At 39.8% G+C, this 21841-nt stretch overlaps 1 long non-coding RNA gene across 1 annotated transcript in view; it reads left to right on the forward strand.

The window, feature by feature from the left end:
- LOC137218947 (uncharacterized) overlaps positions 1 to 21841 on the forward strand; it is a 31135-nt gene that overhangs the window by 2257 nt on the left and 7037 nt on the right. Inside the window, exons 2-3 of the long non-coding RNA XR_010940937.1 lie at positions 1588 to 1664; positions 19225 to 19368. This is a non-coding gene — a long non-coding RNA (uncharacterized lncRNA). The remainder of the gene's footprint in view (positions 1 to 1587; positions 1665 to 19224; positions 19369 to 21841) is intronic.

Raw genomic sequence — 21841 nt, forward strand, 5'->3', positions numbered from 1 at the left:
AGTCGTCATGTAGGTCTAGAGTTAGATGATTCAGAGCTGTTATGGGCTGAATTCTATGTCCCCAAAGTTCACATCTTTACGTCCTGACCCCTAACTTCAGAATGTGATTGTGTTTGTAGATGATGTCTTGAAAGAGGCAATAAATTAAAATGAGGTTATTGGGGTAAGCCTTATTCCAATATGGATGGTGTCTTAATAATAAGAAGAAATTAGGACACAGAGACACACAGAAAGAAGACCATGTGAAGACCCAGGGAGAAGATGGCCATCTACAAGCCAAGGAGACAGGCCCCAGAGGAAACCAACCCTGACAACATCTTATCTCAGACTTCTAGCCTCCAGAACTGTGAGAATATAAATGTCTGTGGTTTAAGCCACGCTGTTTGTGGTACCTTGCTATGGCAGCCTGAGCAGACTAATACATGAATCAAATATATACGGGGTTGGAGTCAAGGAGATGGGGAAGATCAACTAAGCAGATGTGCAGGGGGAGAGGGTAAAAGGGCCATGGGATAAAAGCCTTACAGAGTAGGTATTGGGAGAGGGCCTGGGAGCCATACTGTGAGAAAAATCGAGAGAGCACAGTGAAAGAAGACATGGGAAGAAAGAGTTCTTTGCTCCTTTTATACTGGGTTCTAAATTCCTTAACCTTGTGTTCACTTTTGTCAACATTGTCTTTAGTGCTTAAACACTCTCTCCTTTCCTTGTCCCCATGCACCAAATTTAGAAGGTGTGGGTTTTAAATCTGAAAATTGGTCATCACAGCATTCAAAGGTAAAGTTAAAGTGTTAATATTAGTGTTGTTGAATTAGGGGGTCAGTCTCAGAAGTTACTTGGGGACTCATTCTAAGAATATATTTCTTTGACACAGATTACGAAATTCAATTTCAGTGTAGATTTATGGTGGGGTACTAAAATACATTGCCAAACAAACAAGCAAATAAATAAACAAACAAAAACCCCAAACTCCACATAATTCCCAGGTGCTTCTGTTGTGCCCACTGTTTGGGATACACTAATTCAGATGAAAATAAAAATGAATTCCTTCTATATGCCTGGAAATGATGCCAGACCATTGTAGATTTCAAACTTCATGAAAAATTAAAAATGTCCCCCTTTTGAGGGGAATGTTTTATGAATCCAGTAAACATAGCCTAAATTTCCTATTCTTATTACCTTATTACTTTTCAGAATAATGTTGAAAATGATGGTTATCCTGGGAAAACCAGGATATTTGGGGATGTTTATGCTCCTTTTCCCAGCAATGGCTTCCCCTGGCCAGCCGGCACTGTTCTTTTCCCATATTTCAGGATCTCAGCGTGAAAGAAGCTATGAAAGCTTACAACAGTCAATCATACTGACCATCACGTTATTCTTTGTGATTTAGGAGAATGCCCCTGTTTCCTCAAGTGCTCTATCTGCTGAGAATTAGGAACCATTTCTATGTACTAAAGAACTATCGCTCACCAGGAAGTATACTGTTCCTTCTTGTGGAGGAAAACTTATGACATTGAACTTGATAAGAGCCATTATTTTCACAAGCTCAAATAAAACAAGTCTTCTTTGTCTCCCCTCCCACCTCTACAGGTTCAAGTATGTGGAGGAGACCAAACTGAAAAGAAAGCATCGTAGGTTTTAGACTGAAACAAATCAGGGCTAACCAGGTAATCAAATTCTGTATAAAAACAATGAATTGTGCTACTCTGACTTAGATGTTTCAGAGCAACTCCAATGCCTTCTTTATCCATTTCTGGAATTTTTAAAACCACTGTTCCATAGGGCCTTGAGAATAACCGGAATAACTAGACTCTGTTAATTTAGTTCAGTTATTTAGGAATCAGGTATAAGATTAATTAGAACTAATTAGTATTGAGTTCTGAGTAGGTAGGTAGAGCTTCTATACACCATGCTTAAAACATCACAGTGGGAATGTGGTGGGTAGTCTCCGTCTTGAAATTTAGCAGGTCTGCCTGATGGGTACTGACTTGACTGTTTCATCCACTTCAGGGATGCTGAGAGTACACTCCTCTGCCGCAAGTTATATTTTATCCAAACGTCATGTCTCTGACATTCTACCTCCGAAGAGTCATTCCTTTGGCTTTCTTCGCTTCCCTTAAAATGAAAATTCTCTTGGTATGTGCAAAACAAAAAATTACTTTCTGCAGGCAAATACATTAAGGTAGTTATTAGCTTTGTTTTCCAGTGACTGAAAGGAACTAGCTGAGCTAGAAGGAACTTGGAAGTTCATCAGTGGGAATGAAAGGAAGGTGTGCTAAGTAGGTGAGGGGAAAGCACAGACAAAGGAGGAAGGGGCCAAGGGACACACATTTTGCCCGCTTGGGAATTTTGGATGGGACTGACTCCGCCCACTCAGTACTGCTTAAAAACAAAACAAAACAAACAACATATCTTTGAGAGTGCTTTAATACATTGCACTATTTCAGTAGCTGTGCAGGCCAGGACTTAACAAGGCTAGAGTAAGGAAGGACGGTTAATATTTCAACTATAGTGTGAATTGTAAATCATGACATTGATTTGGGCACAGAGGCTAGATCAGGAATGTTTTTTTTTTTTTTTTTTGAGGTACGCGGGCCTCTCACTGTTGTGGCCACTCTCGTTGCGGAGCACAGGCTCCGGACGCGCAGGCTCAGTGGCCATGGCTCACGGGCCCCGCCGCTCCGCGGCATGTGGGATCCTCCCGGACCGGGGCACGAATCCGTGTCCCCTGCATTGGCAGGCGGACTCTCAACCACTGCGCCACCAGGGAAGCCCTAGATCAGGAATGTTTGAGGAGCACCCTTCAAAGCTCAAATGCAGAGGGCAGAAAATAGTGTTGGTCTTTAATATCATGTCCCCCTTTTTGAGTAAGTCAGAGCCTGAGTTATGAAGCATTCAAAGGTCATTTTGTTCCCGCATTCAATTTTCTTCTTTCCACTTAGAAGAAACCTTTTAGGCCAAAGGCCACTTGAGGTGGCCCTGGTTCCTCCATGTTTCACTCACTGGCTCCTTGTATCTGCTGGACCTGCATTTCCATTCACCATGTCTCAGGAGGAAAACGATTCTAGTGACCTCGCTGTAGGGAGATGGGAGCCTCAGGCATCTTATCAAACTGCCAGGCTGTTCTACATAAGCAGGGCTCTTGGCTCTGGTGTAGGAAAGCAATGCCATTGTCAGCTAACACTCAAGCATCTTGGCGAACTTGCTAAGTGTGTGGGGAGCCCTAACCACTGTTGTTGGCGGGAAGACCAAGCTATCACTTGTACCTCACTTTCAGAATTTGGCCCTGTTTAAATTAAGCTCTGCAGGTGGAGTCCTGGATTGTGAGAAGGATACAAAGCCTGAGGACACGTTGGCATTTATTCCTCATGCTGCTTCTGAGGACACACAAGAGGGTGTTCCGGCCAAATTAGCCAGTTATTGGTTCCTCGAGTAACTTTGGTTTTGGACACCTGACTTGACTCTGTGAGCGAGCAGGCAGCTGTTTTCCCTGAGTGTGTTTGCCTCTTGGCTTTCCTGTCACTACATGAACGTTCAGCCCACGGATTTCTGTTATCTAATCAGGTGCATCGGTCCGCGGTGGAGATGAGAGGGGAGGAACACCCCTCTGACTCAGATTTTGCACAAACAAAACTCAGCCTTGTTAACAAAGGCAGGGAGGAGTGCCCACGGCTGCTCAGATCAGATCTTCCCCAACAATCTGCGGGGCAGTGCAGATGGGTGGGTTTTTATGGCAAGATAAGCAACTGGAGGGCTCCACTTTGGTATGCTAAATAAAATTAAAATGTCAATATTTACACATGACCTTCAAGGCTCTTACACTCTTGCTTTCTTAGGATTCAGTACAGACTGCGTTTTCTTTAGCCCGTTACCAACAGCTTGGAAATTCAGTTAGAGGACATAACCCAAATGTTCTCCAAATGTTCCTTCCAAATGGTCATCTCGAAAAGTGCTGTTTTAAGGCGTGCAACCTTTCTGCACCAAGAGAGGGCTGTCGCGCTGCTTACCCAACTGCAGGCGAATTATCCGGAGATGAAAACCACTGATGATAAAGATAGTGCCGCCAAGCTGCTTTAATTTGTTGATAACTAAAGCACAAGAGGCCTCTTACAGGCTTCTCGAAGCCTCACTATTGTGTATTGCACATTCAACCCCTGCTTGTGTGCTGACACAAACAAATAAACGCGATCATAATGGTTGAAATGTAGTTAGAAACACAATTGAGAACATCTGTATTGTAAGCAGAAATAAATTAGAAATACTGAAGTGTTTTGTAGCTGTGAAAAAGAAGGAATAAAAAAATAACCCACAGTACCTGGATTAAGCGGTTATAAATAATGTATAAGGCAAAAATCTCATTACCCCCTGTGTAAACTCCCACCCCCCCTCCATGAAATATATTTTATGAATGTAGTAACGCTGTAATAACCAAGGCATTTGTTTTTCCCCACAAACTTTCCATTTCATAACTGGGAGATTGTTTGGATTTACAAGTTCAGGACAAAACATCCCCGAGTTTACTGGTTTGGGTTTCTTCCTCGTGACCTTCAGCTTCAGGACTCTGCACAGCTCTGCACGCCACTATTTATTAGAATGCTGCTTTCCACACATGAAAGTTTCCGCCAAACACAACCCTATGAAAACAGAGGTGAACGCAAATCCCCTCAGCCCTGGAGGAAAAGGCCTTGAAACTTGCATCGCAGAAGCCATAGGGAGGATGGGAGAAGCTCTCCCTGCCCAGGACCGTGACACCTGTGTGACTCTTGGAGTCCAGGCTGCTGTCAATAGAACCAATCATTTTGCTTATGTGACACTAAGTAAAGTGACAGCTGCCAGATTAGTGAGCTTTGTCCAACTGAGCTATGGGGCTGTTACGGGGGTGGCCAGAATTTTCCACCGGGCACCATCCTCAGCATAGCCAGGATCCAGGAGGAACTCCATTCTCTGGGCACCGACTCACCTCTGCAGCCCTTCCCTCTTCAGTTTCTTGGTTCTTTTTTTTCTATCATAAACCCGTGGTCAGGCTCTGCAATATCATGGAACGCAGCAGCATGCTCGAGGGTTAAGCGTGACTCTGGAGTCCTGTTGTTTATGAAACCCAGTTCTCCTGGGTCATGCAGGGGGAACCCCCATATCTTTAAGAGATACTAGGGCAGGAGGTAAAGCGGAGGGAGCTGGCTCAATACAACCTTTTATGTAATAGGAGCCGCCCTAAGCCTAATCGGCTCCTACCTCAAATACCTCATGATTCTTTCTGAGCTTTTAATTAGTGAATTAATGTACATCCTATCTGGCTTTCCTGGAGCCCTTGGAATGGTTCCTAAGTGGACCACAGATATCCATAGAGATAACTGCCCGATTCCTAGCCTGACCCCTGATCAGGTGTTGCTCCTGCTAGCATGACTTGTGACCACGTTCTATTTCTGCTTCTCCCACTGGAATAGCCGTGTGGCTAAGTGGCTAAGCAGAATGACCCCGTTAGATCCCCTTCTAGGAGGAAGTCACTCACGGACTCATTTTTGGAGTCACAGTTAGAAACGTGTGATTTCTCCTCATTTGGGTATGCAGCTATGGCAGAATGGGGGAAAATTACTGCGCTATGAGTCGGAAGATTGTTCAGGTGTCTTCTTAAATCTACCTGAGTGACTTTGGATTAGTCCGCCTCTGAGCCTCAGTTATCATTGAAAATGTGGGTAATATTACCTCACACTTTTTCCTTTAGTGGGACTTAAATAAGGTCATGCACATAAAGGAGCCTTATATGGTTTAAAGTGTTATTGAATGGTATGGTGTTATTTGTCTTTGTTCAGGCTGCTATAACAAAATACCACAGACCGGGTAGCTTGTAAGCAACAGAAATTCACTTCTTTAAGTTCTGGAGGCTGGAAGTCTGAGATCTGGGAACCAGCATGGTTGGGTGAAGGCTGTCTTCTGGGTTATAGATTTCTCAGCTTATGACTGTGTCCATGCGTGGTGGAAGGGAAGGGAGGATCTTTCAGGAACCTCTTTTATAAGGGCACTAATCTTGTTCACAAGACCTCCACCCTCATGACCTAATCACCTCCCAAGGCCAGCTCCCTGATACCATCAGCTTAGGGGTTAGGATTTCAGCATATGGATTTTTGGGGGACACCAAACATTCAGACCATAACATCTTTATTAAAAGGAAATTTCTATTCTACCTATGTGACAATGTGGTTTGAGGATCAAATTAAATAAAATATGTGAAAAGGGCTTTGAAAAGTATAAAGCAATGCAAAGCACATCACTGTATTGTGAATGGAGTGACAGAGCCCTGTCAGCTGGATTTCCTCTGGTCATTAGGTCCATGTACACATGTGCCAGAGCAGCACAGTTTTCTAGACAAAAAGAGGGTGCAGAGGCTGGAGACTTTAAATCTGGTGTTATCGTTATCATTATGTTTCTTATTGTGAGCACCTCAATTAATTGTTTTGAGATCTTTGTCTCATTTTTTTTCCTTCTAATATGAAGAAACAATAGTCATCTCCTAATATGGTTGTTGGGAAAACATAATTGAAATGAATTCCAAAAATAGCCTTTAAGGACAAAGTTATGTGAAGGACAGAAATTGTGTGTGAATTCTCTCAGCAATGAATAGGCATATCTCCATATACCCCTAGGATCTCAAGCTGATAATGTAACGACAAGAACCTATTCAATCAGAACAAGGGGATGGTTCTGCTCGTGTGACAATCTAGGTCTCAGAGTCTGGTATGTGGGAGGGGTGGAAAGAGCAGATTGCATTTTCAGGAGAAAGGTTAAGCTTGAATGTTTTGGACAGGAGGTGGTTAGATGCATTCTTAAAAAGTCCTTGAATTTACCTGATGAGTTTTGTGTCCTTGTGATGGTTGTAGCCCATTCCAGGTTAGGAGTAAATTTAGCAACACAAAAGAGGTCATTTACAAATCTCTCCCTCACATGCTCCATTTCGTCTGGTGTCCCTTCTAGTTTTCTCCTCTTCACTAATTTGCAACGTGTGAGACTGCCCTTCTGATCATTGTGAGTTTAAGATTAATCGTATGTGGTTTCCGAAATGTTTTGAAACTTTTATAGGAGAGTTGTGAAAAGGTGGAGGTTTCCAGAAAACCCTTAATAGAAGTTCAGAGATCCATTTATTTATTTATTTGGGCTTTAAAACATTTTAGTTTAAACTAATTTTAGACCTAGAAAATGTTGAAAAAACACTATAAAGTGTTCCTTTATATCCCTCACTCTGCTTCTACTTATGTTAACATTTCTTATCACCATTATACTTATCAAGACTAGGAGATTAAAATTAGCACAATAATATTAACTGAACTACAGGCTTCATTAGAAATTCACAGATTTTCCTACAAATAGCATTTTCTGGTTCCAGGATCCTCTCCAGGACCTCACACTGCATTTCGCCTCCAATCTGTCACAGTTCCTCAGTCCTTCCTTGTCCTTTATGACTGGCTCTGTTTGAAGACCAGTGATCAGTAATTTTGTAAAATATTCTTTAATTTAGCTTTGTCTAATGTTTTCTCATGATTGGGGTAAGATTATGCAGTTTTTGCAAGAATGCCACAGAAATGATATTGTGTCCCTTTTCAGCACATCATATCAAGGGATTCATGATACTGATATATCTTATTATTGGTGATATTTACCTTGATCACTTGGTTAAGGTGGCTCGTGCTGGTTTCGCCATGATAAAATTACTATGTTTCCCTTTGTATTGATAAGTATTTTGAGGCAGGTACTTTGAGTTTATTCAAATTCTCTTTATCCTTCTTGAATTTCTTTTGCATGAAATAGCAGACACCTAAGAAAAGGAGATATACTCTTTGAGGATTTGCTTCTTTTCACTTACTATATGTTGTAGGAAGCACCCCACATCAGTTTTAGATGTTTTGCTCATTCTTTTATACAGTTGCATAGTACTCCATTGTATGGCTATACCAGTTTATTCAAGCACTCTTCCACATATGGGCAATTAAATAGTTTCCAGTGTTTTGCAATTACAGACAATGAGGCAATGATTAAATTCAAATGTATGTGCTTTTGCATTGTTGGAGATACGTCCCCTAGAAGTGAGGTTGCTAGGTCAGAAAGAAAATGCATATGCAATTTTGTTAGACATTGCCAAATGTTCCTCCAGAAGGGCTGTACCAGTTTGCATTCCCACCAGGAAAGTTTGGAAGTGCCTGTTTCCCCATACCTCCACCAATAAGCTTAACTAATAGAAAGTATTCCCATATTTAAAATTTTTCACCAATCTGTTAGATGAGAGACATGGATTTGTTTAAGTATGAGTGAGTTTGAGCAGTTTTTCACATGTTCAAAGGCCATTTTAATCTTTGTGTGTGTGTGTGAATTTCTCCTCATTCTTCTATCAGGATTTTTGTCTTTTGTCCCTTAATAATTAAGATTTCTTTATATGTAAGGAATATTAGCCTTTTTTTCTAGTATGTGTTGCAAATATTTTCTTGCTATTTGTCAGCTGTCCTGTGACTTTGTTTATGGTGCTTTTTGTCAGGCAAAAATTTTTAATTTGTATGCAGTCAAATTTATCAATTTTTTCCTTTGGTCTCTGATTTTAAACCATAGTTAGAAAGTCTTTTTCTTCCCAAGATTAAAGAACAGAATAATTTAGCTGTGTTTTCCTTTATACTGTCCTGTTTCAGTTTTTATATTTAGGTCCCTAATCCACTTGGAGTTTATCTACTATATGATGTGAGATATAGATCTATTATAACTTTTCCAAATGACTACCTGCTTGTTTCAGACTATTTATTAAAAAATTCATCTCTACCCCAGTGATTTGAGATGCCACTTTTGTCATATACTAAATTTCCATATGTACTGGGGGCTATTTCTGAACTGTTCTATTCTAGTCTATTTGTCTATTCATGTTCCACACCATTTTAATTATCAAGGCTTTATAGAATGTTTTAATTTCTGGTAAAACTAGTCACCATACACAGTTATTTTTTTTTTTTTTTAGTGTTTTTCAACCTACTTTTGCATCTTTTTTTCTTTTTTCCATTTGAACTTTAGTATCAAATTGTCTAACTCCAGAAAATAGCTTGCAGGTGTATTTTACTGGAATTGTAATACATTTATAAATTAGCTTAGGGAGAACTGATATTTTTATAATGCTATAATCCTATTTAAGAAAGGGGATGTCTTTCCATTTGTCCCAGGCTTTATTAGTGTAATTCAGGGGTATTTAATTTTTTTTCCTTTTGTAGGTTTGCCACTTGTTAAATTAGTCATAAGTACATACTGCATTTTGATGCTGTTGTAAATGGGTTTTCTTTACCATTATTTCTCCTATTTATTGTTTGTTTGTATGAAGGGTATCGATTTTTATATGTTAATTTTATATCCCACTACTTCAATAAATTCTTTCATTGTTTGGGTTAGTTTTATTATTGACTCTCTGGAGTTTTCCAGGTATATTATCATATCACCTGCAAATATAGTTTTCCTTCTTATTTAATCATTCTTATGCCTCTATTTGATTTCTCTGGTCTAATTGCATTGGCTAATAGGGCAAATAGTAGTAGAGATCATAGGCATTTGTGTTCCTGATCATGGTGGAAATGGCTCTAGTGTTTCTTCATTAAATATGATACTGACTTTAGAACTATTCATCATTTCAAGAAGTATCTGTCAATTCTTATATACTGGAGTAGTTTTATCATGAATGTGTGTTGAACTTAGTCAAATGCTTTCTCAGCATCTATGGAAAAAATCATATCATTTTTCTCCTGTAGACATTATTATGTGTACTAGCCTGAATAATGGCCATCAGGTCCTAATCCCTGGAACGTGTAAATGCTACTTTATATGATAAAGTTGTTGCAGATATGATTAAATTAAGGATCTTCAGATGAGGAAATTATCCTACATTATCCAAGTGGGCCCTAAATGCCATCACAAATGTGCTTATAAGAGAGAGGTAGAGTGAGATTAGATACTTATGTAGTGGAGGAGGTGATGTGAAGACGGAGGCAGAGATTAGAGTGATGTGGTCACAGGCTAACGGATGCTGGTGTCTACCAGAAGCTGGAATAGGCAAGGAACACATTTTCCCAGAAACTGTGGAGGGCACATGGCCCTCCCAACACTGTAATTTCAGACTTCTCACTTCCAGAACTATGAGAAAATAAATTCCTGTTGTTGTCAGCCACCACATTTGTGGTAATTTGTTATAGTGACCATAGAAAACTGTTGCAGATTTTGATACTGGGAAGTGATGTGCTGTTGTACCAAATACCTAAAAATGTAGAAGTGGCGTTGAAATGTTAGTGAGTGTTGTTGTTCTGTAGTTTTCTTTCTTTGTATTGTCTTTATCTGTTTAAGTATAAGTATTATATTTGCATGCTAAAAAGGATTAAAAAGTTTTCTTTGATTTTCAATGTTGTATAGTAATTTATAAAGCATTAGGACTACCTAGTGTTTAAAGGTTTGGTATAATTTCCCTGTAAAATTATCTGTGCTAGTTGATTTTTTTTTTTTGTGGGGGAGTTCCTTAGTACATTTCTTTATTTCTTATATGGAAATTCATATATTTAAACTTTCTAACTCTAATGAGGTCAATATGTATTTCTCTAGAAGTTATCCATTTTGTTTGGGTTTTTCAATTTATTTGCATAGAGGTCTGCAACTCAGTCTCTTTTGATTAATTTTTTTTTTTTCATTTCAATGGTTGTTATTTTCATTTCTTTTTTCTTTTGTATATTTGTATATTTTCCCTATCTAGTGGTTTACTTATTTTGTTAAATTTTTCCCCAAATCAGGATTTTGATTCTTTAAAATTCACTTAATGCCCACATGGCAATGTAAGCATATCCACTTCTCTTTCCCTTCTCCTATTTTTTATTGCATTATTTCTACTGTGTGAAATAGTAGAAATAGTGCAATAAGAGAACTACTTTCAACAGCTGTTAGTCTTTCACCCTCATCCCAGCCTTTGTATTAGTGTTATATGTACATTTATATATTTTAAAATGTTCCCTATCAGTCCTTTTGTTGAAGGACTGATATGATTTTGTTGGATGCAGCTCATTCTTTCATAGAGTCTTTAAGAACAATCTATGGATACAGAATTCCATAAGTTCTTGTATACTGAAATTTGATATTTGAAGGACAGCTTGACTGCGTATGAAATCCTTTGTTCACAATTTCTTTCCTTAAACTTAAAAAAAATAGTACTCCACTGTTGCCTTCTTTGTATGTCGGTCTTGATGCCAAACTCTCTTGACATTATTAATTTTGCAAAAAAAAGTTTTGAAAACAGTATTTGTTCTTTTTGTCCAGAGGTCTTGAAGATCTTATCTTTGTCTTTGAAATCTAACAGTTTTATAGGCATATGTTTCAGTTTTGATCATTCTTGGTTAATTTTCTCAGATACCTACTAAACCTTTTCAACCAAGATTCACACCTTTTCCTCTTTCTGGAAAAATTTTTTGGATTATAATTTTAAAGACTAGTTGCATTTCATTTGTTTTCTTTTTCTTCTTTATGATTCCAGTAGTACAAATATTATTCCTTCTTTAACTGTCTTCTATTTCCACTATTTTTCTCTGATCCTCTTTATATCTTCCTTTGTGTCATTTCATTCTCTTGGTTGTTTCCCTGTCTTTCTTCAATGTCCCTTATTAAATTTTCATTTGAATCTATTTCCTCTTGGACACTGTAATTTCCTCTTTATTTATGAGATAATATCATCTTTTTATCTTCCATTTCTTTCCTGAGTTCAATCAACTATTTTTTCATTCCTACCTTTTTTGTCCATTTCTGTTCTCAGTGTTTGAATTTATAATTTAAAGTGTTTTTTTCATATCCTTAAATCCTTGTTATGATATATTTAATTTGATTTGGAATGTAAACGTAAAGTTTCCTTCTGCTTCATGTTTTATTTTTGTTTTGTTTTTTGTCTTTTTTTTTTTGGAAGAGGGTGGTTGGATTTTTCTCAGTTGATTTGTGTGTAAATTCATTCTGCAATAGTCCTTTTTGGATTTTATTGTCCTGATTTTACTTTTTGTGCTACTGGAATGCTTTACATGGTCCTGGTTAAAAGGCACTCTTCACTGTTGATCTATTAAAGTTCAAATACTTTAGCAGGTTTTGTTTGTTTTGGTGGTGGAGGAGGATTTTGAGTCCACTAATTTTGTTGATGTATTTTTTCTTGCAGGACGCTACCTTTTTCTTCATTTCTGCCTTACTACCTAATTGCTAAAGGACTCTTTTTCCTTCCTTTTTTTTTCTTTCCTCTTTTATTTTTTCTCTTCCAGAAGCTATGTGTTTGAAAGACTGTTCTTTTAAATCATACTTGCTCATTTAAACTGTGTCTCCCACCTTAAATTGTGTGTCTGGTTCTAAAGGAGTTGCCTACCCTTTCAAAGGCACAAACTTTGAAATCTCCTTTAGGATGTTCAGTTCTGTTTAATCTTCCTAGTATCCTCTCCAACTTTCCTTAAGGTCCCATTGCCTGTGTCCTTCTTCTGTATTCCTAGCAGTTTTTATTGGTCTGTCTTTGCTTGCAGCAAAGCTCTGTGGTAGGAGTTGGGAGGGGCAGAAGGGCATAGAATTTGTTTCTTTTTCTCTTTTTACTCACTATATGTATGTGTGTGTGTATATATATATATATATATATATATATATATATATATATATATATATATTTCGGGTTTTTTTTAGCATTCTTGGCATTGTCTTAAGCTAATATTGAGAATATGGTTTTGCACAGAGATTTCATAGTTCCAAAGTTACTGTGTACTGTTCCATGGAGGAATGGGGGTTGGGAAGTTACTTACTATACACCTGTCATTGTTTTAGCCACATAAAAGTCCTCAAAGGATGCATGTTTGCATGGTAAAAGAGCAATCTCATCCCTGCCAGTGGTTTTGCTAACCACCTGTACAGCTGATGGTTCCCATATTTAGATTTTGAATCCAGACTTTTTCTAAGCTTTGGATCCACATACCCAACTATAATCACACAACCTCAAGTTCATCAAGGTCAAAACTCAACAATCTCCTTCCCCAGGAAGCATGATCTCCTCTCTCCCCTCACACACATTCTGTTTCTTGTTGAAAGGTAGCATTCTCCACTGGGAGATTCAAGCTAGAAAATTGAGAGTCATCTAGAGACATCTACCTCCCTTGTCCACACCTCCAACTGATACTTAATAAATGGCTATTGGATGAAAGTCCTCAAACTTTCTAGAAGAGGATGAAAGATCTTGCTAGTGGTGGGAATAACAGTACAGAACACTTATAATTTAATAAGGAGTTCATAAGAATGATAAACATCTTATTGGAGTCCAAGATCTTGGAGGCAGGGACAATGTCTTTTCATTTGATAATCTTTCACAGTAGCTGACAGAAAGCTTAAAAAAAGGTCATTAGGGATATTTTAAATAAATGAATAATAAAATGAATAAATGACTATGATACCCCCTGTGATTAAGCACATACCTCCTAATATAAAGAAAAATTCTTCAAAAATATCCCTAAACTTAAGCAAGTCAACTCAAATTCCTACAAACATTAGGAATGTTACAAAAATGAATGACATGGCCACTTTGACACTGGCAAACTGGGACTCTTAAGTCAGGCTTCTCACCCATATTTTTGTGTGTGCCATGAACCTCTTTGGAATCTGGTGAAACTTATGGACCCTTCTCAGAATAATGTTTTAAAACGCATAACATAAAATGCATAGAATTACAAAGGAAACCAATTACATAGAAATATAATTATCAAAGTATTAAAAAACGCACAAATGTATGAGATAGTAATATACGTGCTTCTTTATTAATGCATTAAATAACAAGTTCTAGCAGCCAAACTAATAACTACCGTATTTTCATGTAGTGGTAATTATACACAATTTTTCAAGATATCTACAACAACTGTGATGTGATATGAAAACACCCATGATTTCCATTGATGACGCAGTGAAGGCATGCTTGCCAATACCACAGTAGTTTCTTGCCTGTATTCATAATTGAATAAAATGATAAATTTCAGTTAGAAATTAATAAAGATAAAGATGCAATTTTTTTCCCATCCAAGTTCATGGCCATCTGAATTCTACTATGCACAGAGCTGTATCCATGAACTCCAGGTTAAGAACCCCTGGTTTAGAAGGTGCCACTGCTATCAGATCTACCTGACTATAACCAGGCAGAACAGTGGCCTTAGGGGCCTCAGTTTTTTGTGACCTCTGACCTAAACCCTTATGCAAATGTGGATCCATCATTTTACAGTCCCTCTATAAGAGTCGCCCTTATGGGGAAAAAAATAGATTGAAATATGACAGCTGAGTTTTCTTGACAGGCAGAAAAGTCTGTTTTGCCCAAGACAAAATGGATTCATATTTTACAAGATTAAGATGCTATCCATTGGCCATTCTCTGCAGACCCCAATCTAAAGGCCCTCTCAGAAGCCAGAGGGGTCATGACAGAGGAGGGTGTGGAAGGAGATGGAAGAGGGCTGGAACCTGGAAAACAAATTCTACAACTTGTAGATAATAAACAAAAAGTGTAGGAACTTCCCACTAGCTGATAGAAAGAAAATGTCACAAACATGAAAACATAATAAAGCTGGCTTTGAGTCCTTTGTGCCTTCCCTTCATGATTAATGATTGGTCTCAAATAGGATGGGTAAGGGAAAGTGAAGTTCCCCTTGAAGTAGCTTTAAAAATGCCACAGCTTAAAAAAATTATTGTAACATCAATTTAAGAAAAAAAAAAACTCTGCTAAAATGTAAAGGTCAAGGAAGATTTGGGTGTTTTTAAATGCTGTCTAGAAGAAATTCATATAAAGGTTACGATGTCATGTAGTTTCAGTGTTATAGGCACAGAAGGGGGGTCCTGGACAAAAGCAGTACTACCTGGGGGCCTTCAGTGACTATGACCCGTGCCGACAGTGGGAAGCATGCAGCTGTTGGATCACAGTGTGTCACTGTGTCCGTGGGGAAAGCCAGGCACTGCTCTCTCAGAGCCTTTAAAGCCGTGGGAACATTTCACTTCCAAAGCTCTCTTTTGACTACAGGCAGGCCTTAAGATGATCTGCCCTCGTCCTCCCAACAGCATCACTCAAAGCAGCACTTAAAGCCCCCCAAGGGAGGGAACTCTGAGCTCCTGCTGCCCCTCTTGCCTTATTTCACTCTGCGTGGAACTACTCAGTCCTTCAGAGGAAGTTTCAACAGACAGAACCAGGCCTGGTCTGTAGGTTTAAGGCATATGGGGGAATCTCCTGACCTCCACAAAGAAGGGGCCCTGTGAGCACGGTGGAGGTTTCCATGACCTCACACCTCAGTGGTCTGGGAATAGGTGTCCCTTTGGTCTCAGGTGTTCTAGTCACAGGCTACCAGACACTTAAGGGACGTCTCCTGGCCATGGCGATCCTGGCCACGGCAGTCCTCCCCGGGAATGCAGCCTGGAGAGCCTGCACAACAGTGCATCCGAACAGGACTACCCCTCGGGGATTCGGGGGTCCCCTGGTCACGGAAGAGCAGTGGTTCTCCACCAGTCCCCACAAACATGGCCCCCAAACCACCTGGACGGGATCCAATTGCTCCTCTCAACGTGGCCTCTGGAGAGGCAGCCTTGTATCACCCAGGAGCCTGTCAGAAATACAGAATCTCAGGCCTCACCTCAGACCTATTGAACCAGACTTTGCATGTTAATGAAATGTCCCCATGACATGTGTTCCCATGAAAGTCTAAGATGCTCTGCTTGCTCAAGACATACGTCTGCATGAGTAAGCATGTGCACATGAGCAGGCACACACAGCGGCCAGCTCTGCCCTGGGGAACCTCTGTTGAGTGATAAGGGTAGGGCTTAGCCCTCAGAAACAAAGGATGGAAATGACCATTGTAGAGAGTTCGCATCTGTCTTGCCAACACCTATTAAAAGATCAAGAGCAGGACACTGTGCACTTGCTGTACGTATTTATCTTAGTGAGCTTTACTTGGATGATGTGGGCCCTTGGAAGAGCAAGTTAAGTCATTTGACCCTTCACACCGCCTCACCCTGAAAGGTCCTTTGTGACATTAGCTGATCTTTTGTGGCAGGGCCGGACTTCCAGATAGGGGGCTAGATCCTTGCAAAACATAACTTGCAGGGCATCAGGAAGCGACTCTCAAAATGCAATCTGAGTGTCTTGTTAATTGAGTCTGGAATCCGCCATCAAAGAGCCAATCACTTGAGTTAACTGAGAGTTTCTTGTTAAATATGTAAGCCTCACCGTTGCTGCTCAGGCCACTTCCCCTGGAGTGGGCAAAATACTTCTCCTCTAGTGTCTGTCTCAAACTCTCTCCCAAAACTACCTTAATTTCCCTGACACTTCTACTTATTACTGTTGCTTCTTATTTCTGATTTTACTAATTTTATATTCCATTCATTTAGCACTGAAAATGTACTCTTTTGCTGTTTCATATAGCCTCTCCTTCCAACTAGCTTTTTAAGCCCATCAAGAGCACATATGTATCCTATTTCTTGTAGGCCAGCGCCAGCCTGGGCAGTATATCCAGGAGGGGGTCTAATAAACTTAAAAAAAATTAAAGTATCATCATCAGCTATTAATGCTTCTGTATGCCAATGCTTTCCAGATGCCGGACATTCACACACGTCAGCTCACATGATCCTTACAATTACCCCTGGGATCCCTGTGCTAAGAGGAAGAGACTGAGGCTCGGAGGCCACAGGGGACTTTGCAAAGTCACATGGCTAGTGCACAGCCAGGCCAGATCTGAACTCAGATTTATCTGCAACGTGTGTTCCCTCTTCATTAGTCCTGTTGTGGGAACAAGGTTGCCTTTTGCTGCCTGCTGAGAGCCAACCATATAAGAGCTCTGGGATGCGAAGACCGGCTGGTTAGAGAGATGTAAGACAAGGTCCCCATGAGCAGTCGTTGTATTCAATATGATCCTGGGAAAGTTGTTTCTTTTTCTGTATCCAAGAGTCTCCTTCTCCGGCATAGGGGTGTTTATCTTTAACTCAGTGGGTCACTGAAAAGTTCAACGGTCAGTAAGTGTCAAGGAAGGGAAAGGGCACTGGATGTGAGAGCCGACCTCAGGGACAGTCCCTGGGAGTTGGGGTCCTTCGACACTCTTGAGGAGGGTGGTTCTGTGTACAGCCACCCCGGTTGCAGAGTCTTGCTTTTCCTCCCACTCCTTGCTTCCGATTTCTTAAAGGAGTGACAGTAGATCTTCTCCAGAGTGGCCTTCATACTGTGAACGAGCCTGCAAAGGTCCATCTCCCACCTTATGACATCAGAAAGAGCAGATCTATTCTTCACACTCAGGGCATGGAAGCCAGAAATTGCCCATTTATGAACCTACTCACAGGGAAACAATTCCTGCTGAAGGGGCTTGGGTTACTTCATTGACATTTACCACAAAAACCTTTGCTTTTGCACATACCCCAAAACCAAAACCAAACCAAAACCAAAACCAAATCCCCACAACACCCTGGGTTCAGGAAGAAGTGGACATAATGTGATTCTTCCCAATCAAGAGTCAGTGAGGGATTTTAATTCCTGAACACAATTATGATGATGGCTGTGACCTCCATGGAGTCATTGACTGTTGCTACTCTTCCAGGGAGCTGGATTTCCATATTTAGAAAGGAAAGGACGTGATATAAGGAATCTTGTGTAGCTACAGAAAATTCTTTCTTAAATATGTAGTGCTTTTCCAACTAAATGATTCAGCCTAGTATCAAAACATTCTACCATATGATCTAGCAATCCCACTCCTGGGCATATATCTGGAGAAAACCATAATTTGAAAAGATACATGCACTCCAATGTTCATAGTAGCACTATTTACAATAGCCAAGACATGGAAGCAACCTAAATGTCCATTGACAGAGGAATGGATAAAGAAGATGTGGTACATATACACAATGGAATATTACTTAGCCATAAATGAATGAAATAATCCCATGTGCAGAAACATGGATGGACCTAGAGATTATCATACTAAGTGAAATAAGTAAGAGAGACAAATATCATATGATATCACTTACATGTGGAATCTAAAAAAAAAAATGTTACAAATGAACTTATTTACAAAACAGAAACAGATTCAGACTTCAAGAACAAACTTGTGGTTATCAAAGGGGAAAGACTGGGGGGAGGGATAAATTAGGAGTTTGGGATTAACATATACATACTACTGTATATAAAATAGATAAGCAAGAAGGACCTACTGTATAGCACAGGGAACTATACTCAATATTCTGTAATAACCTATATAGGAAAAGAATCTGAAAAAGAGTGGATATATGTGTATATATTACTGAATCACTTTGCTGTACACCTGAAACTAACAGAACATTGTAAATCAACTATACTCCAATATAAAATAAAAAATTAAATTTAATTAAAAAAATAGTTTTACAGTTACGTAATTCACCAGCCCAGTTAAGACAAATGTTAAGTAAAAGGGAACAAAGTTAAGGTGTCCAAGGTTTCTATCAGAGCAGCTCCTGCTACACGTGTCCTCTTTGAGCTACCATCATGACTAAGATTCTCACATTTGAACAGTTCTTACCATTAGACCAATTTATTTGGGTTAATCCATTGTCTCTGGCTGGAAGGAACCTATTAAAAGTACAGGTTACTTGGGCCTAGTAACACAATTCCCACAATCATCGTTATTCTAGCTGCGTGAATTACTTTATCAGATTAATTAGCTGTCACCTATCAGACAATATGGCTCTGAGGAAATAAGGCATATTTTAACGGACATCACTGTCTGAAATATGAAACATTATATGGAGCCCTATGGTGGGGGTCTGGGAGGGTAGAAGACAGAGAAAGACACTGATTAAGAAGGGGGAGCAGAGGAGAGATAAGTCAGGAGAAGATCAAAATCACACTTCTATCCCCTTTGCAATTTGGCCTCTGATCCATGAAGTTTTGTTTTCTGATGAAATGTTTCTAATGTAAAGTGACTAATATAATCTCTTCTTCATACACGCCTCCAAAAAATAAGTCCTACTTGTATCAAAATTAAAAGTGAAATGATTCTCCTGATCCTTTCTGGCAATGTTAACCCATATCTGCTTCTCCCCTCCTTCCTGGGCACCCAGCTAAGCAGCATTTCCCAGCCCTGTGTGTCTAGATAGGGGTCACGTGACTAAGGACTAGAGACCAGGATGTGGGTGACCATAGAACATGTCACATGGACTTCTAGCCTCTCTCCTTCCTCCCTTAAGTGGCTGAAAACCAACAACTGGAAGACACAAGAGAGATGGAGGAAGCCCTTTGGCAGTAGATGGCTGGGTCCCCGAGTCACCACTTGAAGAAGGACAACCCAGGAGTGTGTCTGACCAGGAAACCCCACTTTGGACTTGCCATTGGTGAGAAACAAAACTTGATTGTGCTAAGACGTTGAGATCTGGGTGTCCTTTTATTATGTCACAGTGTATCAAGTGTATCATTTACCCCAACTGCTATAACTTACCATCTTTATTAGTATTTGTCATCACTAGACTACAGGATACTTAATAGACTGAGCAAAACAGGACTTTTAAAATGATTTTTAAAAAAGAATATTGCATGTATTAGTAGCTCTAGTTTGCTAAAGACTTTCTATCAGTCATGTTAAGTGCTTTGGATTCTTATTTAATTCAACAACAATCTTTTGAGGCAGATTTATTATCCCCATTTTACAGATGGGGAAATGGACTTTGAAAGTCTATTAAAGAACTTGCTTTAGGTCAGAACACTAATGAGTGGCAGTGTTGTGATTGTGATCCAAGTCATTCAGTGTTTGCACTGAGCTCTTTACCAGTATGTGATTATATTCTTAAAGTTACTGGGGGAAACAGGATCAGACCCCAGAAAGACACAGCAAGGTCACACCATGAACTGACGAGAAGTCCTGGCCTTAAAGAGGAAAACAATTATCATATCTCTCTGCCCACAAAATCGTTGAGAGAACATTTCCTTTATCTCCATTCCACGCCTCAAAAATACTGAATTGATTTTCTGTGATTTCCCTTTTCTGCCCTCCATTGAAAGCCTTGATTATGTCCCAGTTTTCTGCAAAGAGAAAATTTTTGCTGCTGAGTTATAAATTCTGCAGGTTCTAACTAGGTTTCAATCGTGAGACTTTTTTCCTCCATTAATACGGGCGTGTCACTCCCATCAGGGGAACGCTTTTCTTAGAGGAAACAACATTCTGCTTCTATAGTGGCAAAATGAAAAAGAGGGATGCGATGTGTGATAGAAGCCTGTACCCTGACGGGAGAGGAAAAAAAAGAACGATGCTAAGTAGATGTCACTTATTGGCTGTTCTTGTGGATAGGGAATGTTGAATTTCAAGTTTTCTATTTTAAGCAGAGAAAGCAGACTTGTGCCTGACTGATCCCTATCGTGATTGTTACCATTCAAATTCAATAAGAGAATGCATGTGGAAGGGGCTGTGTAAATGTATGGGGCACCACACGTGGAAGATATTAAGGTTTCAGCCTTTATTAATAGAAGATCTGCATATGTGCTATTGTAGATGGTCCCCCAGGACTCCACAGCCTAATCAGATGGTGGAAGGCAGAAGTACATGGTGGTTTAAAACACAAACTATGCAGATTCTTGGGTTAAATCTGACAGTGCTGCCCTGTCTAGCTGTACAATGGTTTGGTCAGTTACTTAACTTTCCAAGTTCCAGATTCCTCCTGTTTAAAATGGGGATAATGTATTGCTCTCATTGTGTTTGGAGAATGGCACAGGATAATACACTCATTAATTGTCACTTTTTTTTTTTTTTTTTTTTTAGTGGTACGCGGACCTCTCACTGTTGTGGCCTCTCCCGTTGCGGAGCACAGGTTCCGGACATGCAGGCTCAGTGGCCGTGGCTCACAGGCCCAGCCGCTTCGCGGCATGTGGGATCTTCCCGGACCGGGGCACGAACCCGTGTCCCCTGCATCTGCAGGCGGACTCTCAACCACTGCGCCACCAGGGAAGCCCAATTGTCACTTGTTTTGAAGAGGATGATAATCATGTTGACTCCTAAAAAAGACAAAAGAGAGAGAGGCTGGTCAATAACAAGAGCATATTTACTTATCGAATTTTCTTATGTAAGTTAGCATCCATTTCATGGATTGGAAGGATAAAAGCAAAATCAGACTAAAAGAAATCCTAGAGAGATTTGGCCAGGCAATGACACAGACAGCTGGTAGATATGGCTCCCTGCAGGAGTTGGGACTTGAATGGTAGGGTGTTAGAAGGATGCCACAAGTGAATCCAGTAATTTTTCCATGAGACTCATTGTAATTTAAGCTCTGGTCCAGGTCTCAGTAAGCACCTGCTCCTCAGAGAGGGAGTGAGATTTCCACAGAACACAACTGGAAGCAGAAGTGGGCTTATAGGGGAAGACAGGGCTCTGTATAGGCAGAGAGAAAGAGAGACAGACAGCTCTGAGAATAGTCTTGTAAGATCAGTTGTGGATTTAGAGAGGGACTGGACCACCCTTGGCTTTGTCCTATAGGCCAATCCTTCATGTTCCAGTCACTCCCATAGTACATCCTATGGGAGGGACCGTTCATAGTTATTAGAGGTCAGAAAACAAAGTTTCCAGGTTGTTTATTCTGGAATTAGTCTTATCCTTTCAATATTCTACAAGTTTCCCACCAGCCTTCTGAAGAATATCACTCCTCTGTGGAATAGAATGCTCTTCTCTGAACTAAAAGTAAGATGTTTGTTTTGGAAGCAACATAGATTCAAATAGCAATAACAATTCTTTGCGGAAAAGAAAAGCATCTTTATATTTATTCGGGTAAACAGAAAAATAGCACAATTGAAATGATTTTCCACCTGCCAAACAAAACGGTT

This window comes from Pseudorca crassidens, chromosome 2 (assembly GCF_039906515.1).
Source record: "Pseudorca crassidens isolate mPseCra1 chromosome 2, mPseCra1.hap1, whole genome shotgun sequence".
Taxonomy (NCBI): domain Eukaryota; kingdom Metazoa; phylum Chordata; class Mammalia; order Artiodactyla; family Delphinidae; genus Pseudorca; species Pseudorca crassidens.